This window comes from Stegodyphus dumicola, chromosome 9 (genome assembly GCF_044657685.1).
Source record: "Stegodyphus dumicola isolate Sdum_Otavi_A_Nest chromosome 9, ASM4465768v1".
Classification (NCBI taxonomy): Eukaryota; Metazoa; Arthropoda; class Arachnida; order Araneae; family Eresidae; genus Stegodyphus; species Stegodyphus dumicola.
The window spans coordinates 30,637,357-30,653,997 of NC_140776.1; the positions used below are offsets into that span (position 1 = coordinate 30,637,357).

The 16,641-nt window shown below is 35.6% G+C and overlaps 1 protein-coding gene across 2 annotated transcripts in view; it reads right to left on the bottom strand.

The window, feature by feature from the left end:
• Positions 1 to 16,641, bottom strand: part of LOC118183158 (solute carrier organic anion transporter family member 74D-like) — a 501,251-nt gene that overhangs the window by 440,163 nt on the left and 44,447 nt on the right. The window contains exon 1 of one of the 2 annotated variants that reach the window (XM_085823325.1): positions 9,003 to 9,033. The exons of the other annotated variant lie outside the window; for it this stretch is intronic. The gene's annotated coding sequence lies outside the window, so the exon portion shown is untranslated. Of the gene's footprint in view, positions 1 to 9,002; positions 9,034 to 16,641 lie in introns of those variants that run through there. 2 annotated transcript variants of the gene reach the window in all.

A 16,641-nucleotide genomic window follows, 5' to 3' on the forward strand; every position in this document is an offset into this window, starting at 1 on the left:
TTTCGTTTTAGCTCAGAATATGGTACGTAGAATCAACTACTTAGCTGTCTTTATTTCAAAACACTTTCAGCACATCAAATTTATATGAGACGCAGACAAAAGCGCAAGCTGTTATTTTCCCAAGCAAAACGTCTTCAAAATGGAAGTTAGTCCTATAAATTAGGCCAACCTATATTCAGGTCTGTGAGATAATTATCAAACTGACTATATCGAGGGAATACGTATTGGAAGTTTTGTTTTTATTTAACTGTTTCGTGACTGTAACAGAGCAGGAATAGTCCGGCACATGCAAAGAAAGAGCAACAGACATTGCTATATAATTTTGTAGTTTTCCCGCTGATTACGTAATATTTAATGATGCTGCCGCGATGACCAGATGTTTAGCCCATCAGTGACGTCATTGAATGTTTAATAAATATGATGCTTGAGGCAACTGGTGGCGATAAAACTGACACAGATGACATATCCAAAATCTTCAGATCTAAACCTTCTTCAGCTATATTTCAAGCCTCCTCGATCTATAATTTCAAATTTAACTATGATTTTAATAAAGATATATTTCAAGTGCAAAACTTTCAGCACTGGAGTTTCATCAAAAGAAAGAAAAATTTGTTGCAAAAAATTTCAGAAACGCACATTCACATAAACAGAAAATAAACTGAAAATTCAAGTCATGATCAACAAATTGTGGTTTAAAATTAATTAGTATATCAGTGTTTTTAATTCATTAATATATATATCAATGAATTAAAAATCATGATATTTTTAATTCAGTTTTAATTAATTGATATATATAAATCTTTGTTTTACTCTCGTCTATTGAGTTCATTTTATATGTAAACAAATATTTTCAGAAACTTTACGTTTTAACTATAAGATTCTGCTATCCACTATTTCATTCAGGTTTGCCTACAGAACTTCAGTTTCGAGTATTTTACTTATTTCTTTAGGAAGCTTCTACTTTTCTCATTCACGTCTTTTATAATTTGTGAACATTCCAGTCTTTTTATACATGTTTTAGACTATTTATTTTTTCAGTGATTTGAGGAGAGTTTACTTCATTTCACTGAATGAACTGATTTATGTATCTTTCGCACGCTGTAAATGTTTAGAGAGCAAAAGATACAAAAATCACGCCCCTTTGGGGGTAATGTAAAATCTGAAAGCTTTTAGATTTTTCTTTCCTTCTTTTTCTTTTGTTTTTTTTTTTCTTTTAGTGGGGGACGTATTATCACACATACCTTTTCCTCTTGTTTAAAGTAGATATTAATTTAGTTTCTCAAGATGTTTTATCCTAAAAAGATCAATAAATTAAATAATATAAAATTAAATGCTGAAATAAAAATTTACTTGGATAGGAGGTGTTTAAAAGAAACATACTGTGGAATGAACGTGCTTAGCCTGATCGAAGAAAGAAACTTATCTTTGCTACCTATTCTTTTTTTTTTTAAACAAAAATAGAAAAGAAAATAAATAGACAACTTAGTAGTCTTGTCCAGTTTGTGGGATATAACTCTGTGAAAGAGAAGATAAAAATCAGAATTCGTGAGAGGTAAAATATTCGAAATAACTGTCAAAGAAATAGGATTGTTAAAGTAAAAGAATCGCATCATAGGTTTGTTTTATGAACTCAGATCAACAAGCTCTTCTTTTCATCGGTAAATATTTCATACATTTCAAGCGTAATTGGCCAAGCGTAAAGATGCAATGGTACGAAAAGAAAGTCAAAGAAGATCCTGATATGTTAACGTATTCTCACCATGTTTCATAATTTAAACAGTCCATGTTTCGAATTTTAAGCTGAGGTATTTTATTATCTTGTAATGGAAGAATAAGTATTCATAAGGCTAATAACATGAAAACGAACCAGATACAAATTCTGCGAGTGACAGCAAGTATAAAACAAATCATCTTTGTTTCACATTCTAATTAGAAGACACTGAAAAGTTCATACTTTAAGCATGCATTAAATTTACGTGCTTTTCATACTTAAAGAGGGAACTTTTTAATTTATGTTCTTCTTTTTTTCAAGACGAATTAGAAACTTTTACAATTTGAACAAAAATAATTTCTCAATAAAAAAGATTTTAGACGTATTTTATGCACAACACTATTTATTTTTTGTCTGTGATAATCGTATATTATAGCATACAAATTATCTTAAATACTTTTTAAAGGGAATGTATATATTTCCTTTAAAAAGAGCATTTAATTTTTTTATTTTATTTTAAAAATAGTTGAGCTCCATGTGCACCACACAGTATTACACAAGATTTGGAGAGGTATTAAAAAATTCCAGATTTTAACAGTAGCCCAACTGGTTTGTTAAAGTTTTCTACGCTCTTTCTGTACCAGTCTGCTTTTACACTCACTCCTGCTAACAGATTTTTTTTTTTTTTTTTTTGCCTTTTTAACTTTATCGTTAAGCATCATTTACTTCCCGCTTAAGTCGTACATAATTCAACAGCAAAATTACAAAATTTTAAAAACAGCATATCTCCAGAATTTCCGATAGACAGTATCGCAAGCTGGAGATAAAAGTATTTATTCCGTACAAGTTGCCAATGCTCTCTGTCAAATCGTTGACTTTATCATGCTGGTTAAATTAACACACAATTCCTGATGTCCAGTCCATTCGCAGTGTGATAGAACGTGGTTCTGATTGCTAATAAAACTATCTAGGTGTCCAACTCACTTACGCCTGTCCTACCATTATACCTCCCTGCCCGACAAGTTCATGGCGAAGTCCTGATGTTCACTTCATCCGCAATGCAATAGAGCATGGTTCTTATGCTAATAAAACAGTCCAGGTGTCCTACTCATTTATTCATGTCCTATCATTATATTTTCCATGATCTTCATACTAGATAACTTAAGGATGAAATCCCGATGTCCAGACAGTTAGCAGTGCTATAGAACATGGTTCTAATTGCTAATAAATCAGTCTAGGTGTCCTATTCACTTAACGCTTGTCCTTCAATCATATCTTCCATTATCTTCATACTGGCTCAAATTAATAGAGAAGTCCCGATGTCCAGTCCATTCACCCGACTCCTTGGTTCAGTCGTTCTCGAAGCTCAACACACTCTCTCGACGATGCACTAACCGCGATACACTAACAGACTCTTTCGGTTCATTCAACGACCCACTCGGCACTCGCTGACCGACTGTCAACTCGATCGATTCCGCACGGACTGACTAACTCGATACTGACTCGCTGCGTATCAGCAGGGTTTATATAGCTTTTGGCTTTTGCTCGAGAACATTCTGGGCTAAACCAGTAAGAACTCGTTCCAGAAGGTTCTCCATTTGTCTATGGCAGATCGACAATTTTGCCACCAAATGTCGCCAAATGGGCGATTTCTCGCCAAATGTGGCAACCCTGCCTTCTTTTGCCATTTTATGGCAACTCTAAAACTGCTTTGCTAGGAAGCTATCCCACCGCGCCTGGACTTTCGTAAAAATATCTTCCATTATGTTCCTGCTGGACAAATTAATGATGAAGTTCTGATGTTCAATTCTTTGGCAGTGTGAAAGAACATTGTTCTGATTGCTAATGAAACATTATCTTAATACTGGTCAAATTAATAGTGAATTCCTGATGTCCAGTCCATTCGCAATGTATTAGAACATGGTTCTGATCGCTATTAAAACAGTTCAGATGTTCCTACTCACTTTATCCCTGTCATAACATTATATCTTCATTATCTTCATATTGGACGAAGTGCAACATAGACCTACCTCCTCGTGGTGCACTCTGGGCAACGTCTTGTATGGCAAAATGATTTACAAATAAGGCATTCAGTCTGATTGTTAATGTGAATTTCTTAGAGTACTGCAACGGAACGCAAGTAGCATGTCCCAAAGCAAGAGGGAGGAGTTATTAAATACTTACCAGGGTAAAATATATTAACGTTTTTATTATTACGGAAGCAGCTTTGTCTCACGATAATACTTAATTTTACCTTTTTAAGGGATCTGTGACTTATATTATTCTCAAGGCCAGAAAATTGGCCAGTGGTATTTTAATTGGTGTGATGTCACACCTTACTGCAGAATTTAAAATTGTGAGACAGATGGGCTCCAGCAACGACAAAGCGAAATATCCCTTTTAGATGCATGGAAATCTGATAGGCATTTTAAAGTATACTCCATCTATTCTCCACACCTTCAAGTACCCCGAACTTTTCATTTCTTGATGCTACAAGGAAGACCAATGAACGCCCATTCACCAAGATGGAGTCACGGTAATTTAAATCATGTCGGCAAGGAAGTGGAGAACCTGTTAAATACAAAGCCTTTTGAACTCATTTATAATGAAGATGATGTATATGAGATCATTTGGCAAAAATCCTCTGCTGTGCGAAGGAAACAATTGCAAGAGTCTCAAGATATAAATGTTTCTGGTCAACTAATTTAATGAATCTAAAGATGAAGCGAGATAGATTCAGACATCATGCAGAAATGAGCGAACGTACGCAGGACGTTCAGGCCTGGAGACGCCAGGAAGTAGTTTAAAAAAAAAAAGAAAACTTTACTACATGGAAAATTACTACGTTTGGAGAATTCATTTTAAATCTTGATTTTCAAAGGTACGGAAAAAGAACTTTTAGCTTTTTAGCGAAGATTAGGGATGGTTACAATAAGGACTCTAAACGGCCATTTCTTTTTAAGAACAAAACTTTAGCCTCTGATAAAGAAATAGCTGATTCTTTTGCGGTTTTTTTCCTGACTCACAGAGAAAAGAACCCATAACCAGACGATAATCTAGGGTAATTATTCAAAAATTAAGATATAGAGCAAAGTTAGGGTTCTCAACATATATCAGTGTGCATATTTTCATCGCTCCCATCAGCTCAACTGAACTGAAGAGTTCGCTCAAGAGCTACAAAATACGCAAGTCCCGGATTAGGACAACGTATTCTCTGAATTCATCATGCACTTGGACCCTGGAACTCTTGAATCGATTCTTTTGCTCTTCAACAAAATCTGGATTTCAGGCTGTCTTCCCTACCTTTGGTGTAAATCTACAATTATCCTGATTTACAAAAATATAAAAACCCAGGAATTCATATCATATTCCATGTTCAAAGACTAATCACACAAATTACAGCACCAGCACAAATCAAGAGCTAAGCTATATATTTCTTTAATTATACCATTTCGGTAGCATGCTCATTCACTACATTTAAATTCGAATTTATTAGAAAGCCCAAACCTTCTTCTATTGAAGGAGTTATGCCACCAGGTTTACATAAAAGAATAAAAAGCAATCTTAGTGCTAAGTTACCACTAGAAAAAGTACAATTACAAAACAAAAATAAAATAAAAACAAAGGGGCATTTTTAACCTTTTGTGTTACCTTATTTAATAAACATTCTTTGCACTTAAACCATAAAATTCATTTCAACAGCAATATCGCAAAATAATTTTAAAATGAACATACCTTTAGAATTTCAGACACACAGTCTTGCGCGTTGGAGATAAAAATGTTTGTTTTTCCCCCATACAGTTTTGCCATTGCCCGCTTTGAAATCGTTAAGTTTGTTAATAAAAAATTTGTTGAAGTGTTACAAAATATGAAATCGATAATAAAACAAATTTCAAATTCGAAATTAAGTCTTCCACATGCCCATATTCGGTAGAAGATTACCTCATTCAAAATTTGATAGCTTTAGGTCCCGTTGCTTTAGCACAATGCAAGAAACATACACACATTTATGCAGATTCTTCATTATTTAATTTCTTTAATAATATTTGGTGGCAGCAATTAGAAATTTGAACCGTTATTTAGAGTTCTCAACGCAAAATGCCAAAATGAAATTAAAGCCCTTCTGAGCTAACGCCCTTTGAGCTAAAAAATAAAACAAATGAAATAAAATAGAATTATAAATAAAACAATTTAATATCTAAACCGAAAACAAATTTCGGAAAAGCAATTTTTTAGCCCTGCCTTAGATATTGGCAAAAGCTTTTAATGCGTTTGTAGAATCTTTGTTCCGGTAATATGACGGGGCCCACCAGCGGCCGAGCGGTAAAGACGCTGAGCACTGGTAGTTCGGTCCGAAGTTCGAATTCCATGAACGGGCTGGCTGCATGGGAGTTTTCGTGGTTTTCCCCATGTGTAACATGTATACGAGCCAGTTTCCCTTAGAAAGCCCTCCACGAAGGCATCCCTTCCTTTAGGCAGATAGCCCTCATATGCTTTGTCATAATTGAATAATCCAATTCAATCCAATGCGGTAACATGACGAATATAGCTGAGAGGAATATGGTCAACATTTTCTTCGGCACTGCCTCCGCAGCAAAGCCCATTTGGAACAAGTTTAAACTTCTTTAAATAACTTTTTAAACTGAGATGTTCAAAGGTAATATGAGAGAAATTCTCAACCTTTATTTGAGAGACCGATGGAATGTTATGGCTTCGTAGAATAGAAAAGCACGATATTTTAGATTCGTGCCTTTGAATCTGAACAGAATAGAAAAGCATGATATTTTACATTTTCAGTGCATTTTTGCAACATGTGAAATAATCCATTATATTAAAACTCTGTCGATTTTAATGTGATCATACACAGGTTTCTCTTCCTCAGAAGAAAAAAAAAAAAAAAAAAAAAAAGATTTAAAAGTGTTTTTGCTCCTGAAGAAGAAACCCGTGTTTGATCACCCTTAAAATCAATAGAATTTATTTAAAACGTACCCCAACATAATGCTGCTTTTTTATATAATTTTAAATTTTGCTTTGGCGTGCAACTATTCCATTTCATTATGATTCTATTTCTCTCTCTAAACACTTTTTTATCATTATTTTCTCTCCTCTTTAAGCAATCAAATCTACTTAATTAATTACGATTATCTAGTACTAAAGAGAGCAGAAGTCTAATTACATGAATAAGATAGCATATTTAGCGTGAACCTTGGATAAAGGACGCCTCATCTCAGGAACAAATTATGTAAATAAAAAAAGCCTCGTCTCTATTTACGAGCACAGAAATTATCAAGATATGATTTACAAGAATGTTTTGCGTTAACTTGGGCCACATAATTAATTCTCAGGGATCTCTGGAAGCACCATTTTAATATTTTCCATTGTTTTACCTCATTAATAAATCTTGGCAATATATGACTTTAGAATTCTCTATAGAGGAGACTATGGACAGATGAAATTTCAGGCAAATGGCCAGATTAGCTTGCAGAAAAACACTATGGGCAAGGAAACTATGGCCAGATTAGGTTCCATGCAAAGACTATGGGCAAGGACGCTATGGCTAGATTAGGTTGCAGGCAGAAAGAATGGGCAAGGACACTACGGGCAGATTATGCTGCAGGCAAAGTCTGTGGCCAAAGAAACTATAGCCAGATTAGGTTGCAGGCAGAGATAATGGACAAGGACACTACGGGCAGATTATGTTGCAGACAAAGACTATGGGCAAGGAAACTATGACTAGATTAGGTTGCAGGCAAAGATAATGGGCAAGGACGCTATGGCCGGATTAGGTTGCAGGCAGAGACAATGAGCTAGGATACTACAAACAAATTATGTTGCAGGCAAAGAAACTATGGCTTGATTAGGCTGCAGGCAGAGGATATACGCACCTTTACACTCACACACACTTTTTTGTTATAATGATTTTGTGTCTTTAGGCAAAAACATGAGCTAAGAAGTCAACAATGAAGACGTGGAGAAGGTAATAGAGGATCATAAAACCCATCTTGACATAATTTCAGTTCCACAATATATTTATGCAAAATATGGTAAAGCTGAAAAGTTTTCACGTACGGTGTGTGTGTGTGATTATGGCAAAGCCTCGAGGGCTATCTGCCTAAAGGGAGGGATGCCTTTCGTGGAGGACTTTCTAAGGAAAACTGGCTCGTATACACGTTACACATGGGGAAAACCACGAAAACGCCCATGCAGCCAGCCCGTTCGCGGGATTCGAACCTCGGACCGAACTACCAGTGTTCAGCTACTTTACCGCTCGGCCGCTGGTGGGCCCTTCACGTACGGAGTTCAACGAGATAAAGCAGTAGTATGATTCAGCATTAGCACTTTCAATGACAATGCCATTATCTCACTTCAGAGACGTTTCAAAACATAGGTAATAGCTAACTGCATTGGACATATTTTGAATTTGAATAGAAACTCAATCAGGACCGAATGGCGCTTAGAGACAGGAAAATGCTGAATGTTCTCTTTTACTGGTTTAATGCTGCATTTACTTTATGTATATATTGGCTGTTATGTATTTAAGACTATGGGCTTAAGGATTTGAATTGGTTTTGGATTACGAACCTTAGCACAAAGCACTGTTGTAAAGTTTAAATGAGCAGTCGTCTTATTGGAGAAGTCAAACAACAAGAATCAGCGTAATATTTGTACATTTTGCAGGACTATTTTCGATGGTTTAATTAACTATAGAATCAACTTCTTCAGCTGCCTAAGTGCAAATGCTTGAAGTTGTGCATTTGCACTTAGAAGAGGGTTCTGTAGTCAAACCACCGAAACTAGTCCTGCAAAATTTACAACTATAACGCTGATTCTTGCTGTTTGACTTCCCCAATAATCATTGTTTGGCGTCTTATTTTAACCTAAAGCAATCATCCATGCTCCAGAAACGAAATGAGTTCATTTTACATAAATTTCTGAGGGGAGAATTGCTTCGGTTTACGAACATTTCGGTTCTCGAACGGCCTTCAAAAACGAATTAAGTTTGTGATCAGAGGTTTCTCTGCATTTTAATGGATTTTAAAAGCGATCCGAACATAGCATGTGGATTTTATCATTATAATATATTTGTAAGATCATAATTTAGTCTTATTTTCTAATGAAAAATAATTTTTCATTTCTTCTAACACAAAACTTAAAAGTTAACATACGATTAATTAAGTTCGATTACATCTGCATGCTTTAGACAAAACTGTTTTCATATTATGCAAAGAGAAGATTTAGTTAAATCCACAGAGAAGGGGAAGAGGGGGAAAAATTCATCCATCTGGTTTACCTGTTGTGACTGCCACTCCCCTCCGAATGTTAGCACGCCCGGCTGGATCCTTTACTGCGCTCGTGCCCTACTGACATTGCTCTGCTTTTGTGCCCTCCTTCCCCCACATTCTTACCCCCCACATTGCCACGTGCCCGAGTTGTGAGTAGTGTGTGTGTGAGAGTAAAAGCGAAGAGCGTAACGTAAGGAAGATTGCGCATGCGCTCTTCTTCCGCTATCGATCCCAGAATGTTTCCGATGTACCCAATTTTGTGTCTTTTTCCGCAGTTTATAAAGGGAAACAAGTGAATAGATGATATCCAGAAGGGGTGAAAGAGATGATGTGAATTTTAGGAACAATTATTAGGGATACGTCAATAACAAAATAATTCGTTATTTCTGATACACTTTCAAACACATTAGTGTTATCGATCACAAATAAAGAAAGAAAATCGGAAAACGTGTCCCCTTTCAACTAATTTACAGCAGAAATTTATGTTTCCTTTAGAGCATGTTTTAACTAACAGATAGAGTTACACACCCTATCCATTTGGGATGATATGTGGATGATCAGAAAAAATCGATGGAATTCTTTATAATATCCAATAAAATTCGAGTGTTCTGTTTTGATTGGAGTAAAAGTATTCAAACTACAGATAAAATGTATCGATGAATTTGTAGAGGAATTAGGTTTTTTTGTTTTGTTTTGCTTTGTTTTGTTTTTGATGCGGGAGACGTGAAATATGAGGAATGCCCTCGCCAGAACTCGAACTTGGACCTCTCGAATACGTGGCGAGTGCGCTACCGTTACGCCATGAAGGCATTCAGAAAGGAGGGAGAAAATGCTTTATATACTCCCTCTTTTTAAAGGGCGACTGGGGATGAGGGGACTTCATCGCCAAATCCTGGTGGTGAAGAATCGTCACCCTTTAGTTTGGACTCCACTGTAGAGTCATTAGGATACTTTGAAGTAGGAGATGTGAAAAATGAGCAATACCCAAGCCGGGGCTCGAACCTGGATCTCTCGAATACGCGCCGAGTGTGCTACCGTTACACCACGATGGCATGCAGAAAAAAGGGAGAAAGTAGCTTATAAATTAAACGAAAGAAGGGACGGAAACAGCGATAGTTATAGTACTAGTCATTTGCTATAGCTATTGCAGTCAGAGATCTCGGATTCAATTCTTGATTAAAGGAAAATTTTTAGCTATAATATTCACAAGAAAACTAAAGTGCTGGACAGGCCAATTACCGAAGTTGATTCTAAGGTAACTGACAAACTAAGAAAGGAAAAAAAAAAAAAAAAAAAAAACGAAATATTCAAAACTTTTCATAGCTTGTAACAATAATCTTTTCTTTCATTAACTTCATATTCGCAATGAGCTGAATGCCCTTAGAATCATTCACACAACTCAAATGTTTATGTTTTTATCTTATGCTTTTATTTATGCCTATATAATAGAGCCGGGAAAAGGATGAGGCACTTCCTTCAGGTCAACAGCTGATGCAAGTGCCACCTAGAGGAGCGAAAAACTGGCAATGAATAGTTTAAAAAAATTATAGTTGTTTAAAAAAATACCATTATTAATTTTCAGCTTTTCAAAGATCAATAAGCACTGTTTTAAGACACCGTTTCGAAAGTAATAAAATTTATTAGCATTATTTGTGATATTTTTTAAATACTACATTCGTGTTTGTGTTACATCTTTCATTGTGCTGTGTCAAGTATTAAGCAATAAAACTTTGTTAACACCATTTACAACGATTTAAAAGCATTATAAAGCCGGTGCAAATTCTGCAACAACTACTAAATTCTGCCACCCATTTCCCCCCCCCCAAATTCTAAAATATTTGTCGCCTCTAAATTCTGTCACCCGGTACAACTGCACTGGGACTCGCCCCGGCCCTGATCAAATGCCAACTGAGGTGCTGGCTTCATTGCAAATTTTTTTTCCACCCGCTATAAATCAAATAAATCTAAAATCGAAGGGACTCGTTTCTTAAATGGCATTATAAGATTCGGTGTTTTATTTACTGCGTTAGTAAAGGACCAAGATCCAATTGTCTTTTATCACTTTAAAGTACCTATATTAACAGCTTACGAACTCGTCGACTTTCTAATATTCCCTACAGGTGTTCCAGAATAAGAATAGACCGGAATAAGAATAGAAACCGATTATATGAAGGTGAAGATGTGTCGTTAAATATATCATGATGACACGTGCAAATATACAAGACTTCAAATAGCTGTTACACTGCATCGTTCTTGTCCAAGATAGTAAATTTCATTTCATGTCAGTACACAGAGAATACATGCTTCCAGAATCTCGTCAGTCAGATAACACCTGTTCCATTTAATGCGTTAATGGCAGGACAATGAAAATTCCACACACCAAAAAACGTTTCAAATTCACTTCTCTGCTAAAATCAAGGTAACAAACCCCATTAAAGAACCAGCTATAATTTTAATGTCCAACAGTTTGATTGCTTGTTTATTTAATTAATTATAGGAAAACACACGAGGGCTATTTGTCTAAGGGTAGAGATGCTTTTATGGAGGATTCTGTCAAAGGTTCTTATAGGTTCTTTCTTTTTGGAGGTTCTTATATCAATGAAAAAAAAATCTGAAGTAGACTCCACATGACTTTTTTGTTTTAAACAGAATTCTATGCAGAAGTATATCACGTATAGAATTAATTTAATGTCACTAAAAATAATACAAATAATAAATGACTGAAATATATTTTCTTTAACGAAACCAGAGAACCAGACCCGCTATTTTTTTCCAGCTACTGTAAAACTGCTTTCATAAATTAAAACTTTTCTAGTTTTTCCCCCTTCAAAATTCATATTAAATATATACGTTATTAGAATACAGATCAAAATAATACGAATTCTGATCCGTTTGGGAGCTTGAGATAATATGGACATCTTTGTTGCAGTTTTGGTTTTACTTAAATGCAAATCTCGTAAAAACGCAGAAAAATGAAGTCAAAGATCATATTTTCATCATGCTTATCAGATAAAAGTCTGCTAAATAAAAACGATTATTTTCTTCCATTATCTTTTTTTTTCTGTCATGCCGTATAAGGCCGAGAGTGAAGGTGTTTTCAGTTTCCCTCAGAAAGTTCTCCACGAAGGCATCCCTTTCCTTAGGTAGATAGCCTATAAGGTATTTTTCCCACTTCCCTAGCGTGCCTTCGTGGTGTAACGGTAGCACGCTGGGCCGGTATTCCAGAGGTCCGTGGTTCGATTCCCGGCGAAGGCGGTTGCATATTTTTCATCTTTTCTGCTTCCAATTAACCTAATGACTCTACAAGCCCTAGTATGCTTTGTCGTAATCTCAGTAAACCTATAAACCTAAACCCCTTTAAATGTTCTATAAAAGACTATACTATTTGTGTCACGTAAAGTACTGCCCCCAAACCGAGTATAAAAAAGCATATATTAATATATTTTTACGTTCAAAGGAAATATGTACTGTAGTTTTATTCAAAATACAGCATTTGGATTGTAGAGACGTTATGTTATTTCGAAGCAGGAGACATGAAAAATGAGCAATGCCTTCGTCGAGACTCGAACCACGGACCTCTCGAATACGCGCTGAGTGGGCTGACCGCACTATACCAGGAAGGCAGAGTAAGAAGTTATATACTCCCCCTTTTAAAGGGCGACTGGGGCTTAGGGAAGCCATTCGCCAAATCCAGGTGGTTGAGAATCATTTTCCACCAGCGTTTTTAGTTCGGGCGTCACTGTAGAGACATTAAGTACCCTTTTAAAACAGGAGAGAGGAAAAATAAGCAATGCTCTCGCCAGGACTCGAACCATGGACCTCTCGAATATGCACCGAGGGTGCTGACCACTACACCACGAAGGCATGCTAAAGAGGCGGGAGAAATATCTTACAACATCATTAAATTAGCTAATTTGTACAATGTTTTCAACATACGAAGCTCATGTATACGAGGTCATCCCACATGTAAGCTTTCGTTTTCTGGCGAGATATCTTAACTAATTGCGGAATCATCTTACATGTGAGACCACGTATTTTAAGTAATACGGTATAATTTTAAAATAAGGAATATAACCCGAAATAAATATATGAGATTTTTACAGTGCAGTGTACAAAAATGTTTAATTTTTAACAGCCGGATTCAACATTAAAAGAATAGGCCTAAGCGCTGGCGAGATTGGCAAATATAACCATTTTTGCTTAAATCAACAACACTTCACTTTTAAATCATCAGGCGCAATGTGGACAGCTGTTTAAGTTACCGGAAATCTTAAATTCGCTCTTGGGAAAAGTGATGTCAGCCAGAACATTTCTGCACAGGGGGTGGCTATTCGAGGGGAAAGAAGCGGATCTGAATCTTGTTTACTCACTGGCACGAAGGATGTGGGCTGAGCTGCAGTGATTGAGCTTACGAGGTAGCTGTACATTTGGTGTTTGCAAACATCTGCAGCTCGGAGAAGTCACATATACTCGTATCATGACTCTTTGATGGGCAGATGAAATTTGCATCTGCAGCACATACATCCCCAATTCAGAAAGTCTTTCAGACAGAAATCAGATAAATATATTTATGAAAGAGCATTAACATTAAATTCAGAAAAATGATAAAAAATACTTAAATAAGTAAAATTTAAAGCAAGTTTCAAGATCGCGCCGCTAATGTATAATTTTGATGAAATCAAAATAGATGTTCAATATTAGCAATACTTAACTGTGCTAATGGAGCCTATTTCATATTTATTGCCTTTTACTTTCAAAGAAATAAATATGACTTTTATAATACACTATCAGGACTTTTATAATACATATCAAAAAATATCTTAAAACGATATGGTGAACGTCGAAACACAGTCGGATATTAATGAATGATAAATATCTACTTCATGTTGAATCCCACATATGTAAATAACTATCAAAGAACCCTGGTTAACTGTGTCGTGGGACCTAATGGCAGCTCGAAAACGGTTTGCTTAATATTTTTGTGATATATTCTAAACAGTTTATTTTATTATGGAAAACCACGCTAGGATTGTCTGTCTAATGGGAGGGATGCCTTCATGGAGGGCTTTCTAAACTGAGGTCATGCTGTAGAGTCATTAGGTCATTTTTGATGCTAGATACAGGAAAAATGAGCAGTATCCTCGCCGGGACTCGAACCTGGACCTCTCGAATACGCGACGAGTGTGTTAACCGTTACACCAAGAAGGTATGCCAGAAGGGGAGAGAAAATACCTTATATACTCCTTATCTACTAATACCTTATATATAAATTTTTTTTGTAAGCATTGTGTTTTTGTTCGCGTTTTTTTTTTTTTTTTTTTTTTTTTTTTTTTTTTTTTTTGTCTTGAACCAGGCCCTCTCTAATACGCACCGAGTGTACTAACCATCACACCAGGAAGGCATGCATAAAAGAGAGAGAAAACGCTACCAATTTCAATGACTTTATCGCTCAGCCGTTGGTGGGCTGCAGTAAATAGGTTGCAAGGGAAAAATGAATCGATTGTTAATAACGGCGAAACATATTTACACGGATATAACAAATCTAAACTCTTTATATATTGAAATAACATGGCATGACATACTGCGATTTGCAGAATGTTTTCTTAAATCTGTTTTGTACGTGAGCTACGGATTCAAATTTGGCGATCTAGCAGACCGCGGCATATGAAAAACTGTCCCATTCTATATTAATTTACTTCAACCGATAGCTGTGTTCGCGGAAGAATATCATCATCCATAAATATAAAATCGATGTCCGTTGCAACTAACTGTAAATGGATAAAAACATTCAGAACTACGTTTCGATACTGCATTGAAATTATTGATTTATCAGAAAATATGGAAGCTAAGTGCAGCTGTAGTAGTGCAGCTGCCTACCAGTAAACCATAACGATCATTCCAGAGATGTTTGTCTCAGGTTGTCAGATCCTATGCTGTCACATGTTGTCAAATCCTATCCTATGTCTGCGTAACAGATGTTATTAGAAATCATTCTTGATGTTAAATCTTTACTGTTATGTCAGTAAAAACTAGCCTACTCTTCTGTTTAGACTCTAGTTTCCATCTTCAGTATCTTAATTCAACAAGGGTCAAATCGAACAATATGACAGAATGACACAAATAGTTAGTTACCCTGTGTAAAATCTGATGCGAGACACATTTGTATCCCTGTAGAGACGGAGAAATGGCAGTCAGCGTTTGTGCTATATTTGTATTAGAGGCTTCTAGCTTGGACACAGTTAATGTCTAAGACATAAACTCACAAACAGATCCATACAGCTCACAGACAGATCCATATGTCCTGGAAACTGCTTGACTACTTTCAGAAGCCTTAATATGATGCTGCGATGTACATTAATTTGTCTCATTATTTTCAGTTTTTTTCCCATGAATACAGCATTCTTACAGGGCATTGCACATTTTTCATCTCTCCTGCTTCGAAATAACCTGATGTCTCTACAGTGGCGCCCGAACCAAAAAAAAGGTGGTGGATGATGATTCTCCACCACCAGGATTTGGGGGAAAGTATATAAGGTATTTCTCTTGCCTTCTTAGCATGCCTTCGTGGTGTAGCATAGTTCAAATAGATTGAAATAATTTACAACACAAATTTTGTTAAAAGATTGTTTAGTTTAACTAGTATCGTATTATTTATTTATATAAAGAAGAAAGTCTGTGTGTTTGTTTGTTCGCTAATAACTCAGTCACTGGCTACAGCTATCGTCACCAAACTTTCTACAGTTCTTTTCTGGGTTCTGAAAACGCTCAACGTCCTCTCCCCCCAAAAAAGTAGCAAAAAATCAGAGATAATAATTAAAAACTCGGAAAAACGATAATTTTCGCCTTCATTTTTCCGAGTGGCAACAATCTCGCAAGCTGGAGATGAAAATCTGCTTTATTTCCAAGGAGGTTAGAATAGAAGGAGGGAAGGTTCAACTCAAACGGTGAAGCTTGGCGGCCATGTTACTGTTATCACTGTGACTTGTGCAAGGAAGTTTGTAATTGTAACATTTTTTTTTTTTTTTCCTTTTCTTTTTGAAGCATTGTCTGCTTATATTGCATATGGATGCACAAATAGATTTTCGAAAAATATTCCTGGGATTACTATTCACTCGTAAGTATTTTCTTTTTTTTTTTATGTAATTTCATAAATATGTTAAAAAAATGTCACAATGTCATGTTGTTTTCTTTCCAGATGTGACAAAAAAGACTTAATAATAATCGAAACATGTTAAATACAATACATTTTAATGCTTTTGCTTACAGCTGGTATCTTCGTTCTTTAACATACAATGATATATGCTAGGATTTTATGCTTGCTGTATAATTTGAACGCTTAGATAATTCGTTTTATAATTTTCACGAAAAGTAAGAAATCAATTGTTACTATTTTTATGAATTGTAAAGGTGTTAAAAAAAGCAACGCTTTTCTTTATGTATTAATTATTATTCATTCTTAAGTTTTGTGAACTGTTACGAATATAATTTGTGCATTTGATCAAGATTAAACTGTTCTGTTGTTAAAATGTTTTTGCATAAACTTACAAATTTCTGGGCAGTATAGCGATAAACGTAAGTAAAATATTTACACAACTGAACACGTGAAAAGATATATCCAAAAATTTATATATGTATATTTCTGTAATT